At 34.6% G+C, this 1,944-nt stretch overlaps 1 non-coding gene across 1 annotated transcript; it reads left to right on the top strand.

Annotated features, from left to right (window-relative positions):
- Positions 1 to 876: 876 nt before the first annotated feature.
- On the top strand, positions 877 to 983 carry LOC112927797 (U6 spliceosomal RNA). Its single transcript, XR_003236635.1, has one exon. It is a non-coding gene; the product is annotated as a U6 spliceosomal RNA (small nuclear RNA).
- Positions 984 to 1,944: the final 961 nt, after the last annotated feature.

Here is a 1,944-nt window from a genome sequence, read left to right on the forward strand (position 1 = left end):
TCACTATTATGGAATATAACATAGCAGTATAAAATAGCTTTACCGGTTATGGCATCTATGTTGTACTTCAATGTAATGCATTCTATTACATCAGTTTGAAATTTTAGTTGTTGTAAGCACACACAGGACAGAGATTTGAAACTTAGAAACATTAAAAGTTGTTTCATATTCTCACACATGTAATTTGTGCATAGCAGAATGATAAGAAAATGGGAAATTATCACATTGATTTCTTTTATATCTGAATTTCTGATTGTATTAAACTTGAATATGATTCAATTTGAATATGGGTTTCACCCATGACTACCCTACAGCCTCTTGCACTGTTATTTATTTTTACACTCTGTTCCTTAGGATGTTGTCTATTGAAGGATAAAGCCTCCATGTCATTTTGAGCACTGGAAACTGAATTTCGAGATAAGCAATATATTTTCTGTGATATCATGTCATCCAGTGCCATAACAAACAGAGAATTATGTCAGCACTAAATATCAGATTTCCTCATTTTACTTTATTGGACTGTCTATAATTTACTTTTATTGAGATTAAGGGTATTTGGTTCTTATTTATCATAACATTTTTAATCCAGTGTCCAACCATACATCTGAATTTTTAGTTCCTACACTTCTTGGTTATGATGTCTTCTCATCGTCTGAATTATATTAAATTCAAACATTTGCATAGTTGCCACACAAAGTCTAGTATCTTAATTCACTTTTTCACATGTATCACTTTACTTTTTTTTAAAAAAAAAAAATCTGAACTGGTCAAACTATACTTGTATTCCAGTGAACACTTTGCTAAATACAAAGTTACTTTCTTTTAATCTAGTCATTAAAGAACAGAATTCATTCTCCCTGATGTAGATATTTTGTAGTGCTCACTTTAACAGAACGTACACTAAGATTGGAATGATACAGGGTAGATTACCGTGGCCTCTGGGCAAGGATGACGCACACATTCATGATGCAGACATTTTGTAAGAGTTGTTTCTGTGGCTAATTTTCAGGAGGCCATCCTTACATATTTGAATCTTCACTTTTCTGGGAGTGTTGTTATTATCTGAACAAATGATTAATGGCAACCCCTAAAATAGACAGCAAGTGGAAATATTACTGCAATGAAATCAAATTTTATTGGTCACCGTTCAGAGAGATAATTGTACTCTGCTGGATCAGATCTCATATTCTAAATGCCATTTCCTATGAAAGCTCATTTTTTAAGCTCTTTTCCGGGCTCTGGGTCATTCTACTTTATCCTAGGAGCACTGTGATTTCAGAGGGATTCCCCTGGTGAAAAGGCTGTTCCTTTCTTCAGGGTCAGAGAAGTAAGTGGTAACTCTCATCACAAGGAGGGGAACAGCTACATGTGAGATGGCCAGATGACAAATTACCACTAACATTATATTAGGTGTTTATTTATGAAGGTGTTTTTGGTTTATGTCTGCGACTTTCTTTTCACAAAATGTATGCATCATGGACACAACATTTTGCAGTGATTTCGAGGAGTCCTTTGACCTCAGGTTATCCAACCAATATTTCCTCAAACTCTGACACTTTATAAGTCTATGACTCAAGAGCTATTGTCACCCTCTTCCTCCCACTGATCCTTAGAGCAGGGAGAGAAAGAATATTTGTATGAACCAATTTGGAAATGTGTCAAAATTCAAATAGACCATTACCAGCAGAACTTAAATCTGCACAAAGCCTCCCCCCGCCCCACTCACTCTAAAAAAAAAAAAAATCAATTCTTCCCACTATGCCCTGCTGCTATTATATACATGTCCACAAGCACTGAACCCATGTGTAATGATTAGCCTGTCATAACAAAACCAAAATCTATCATGGTAATAGTTTTTTCTCATGTTTTCTTTTTATTACTGTTGATTACATCAAAATATGTGGACACTTCATTAGTTATCTATTGCTAAACAAATTACTTCCA

Source organism: Vulpes vulpes, chromosome 8 (assembly GCF_048418805.1).
Source record: "Vulpes vulpes isolate BD-2025 chromosome 8, VulVul3, whole genome shotgun sequence".
NCBI lineage: Eukaryota > Metazoa > Chordata > Mammalia > Carnivora > Canidae > Vulpes > Vulpes vulpes.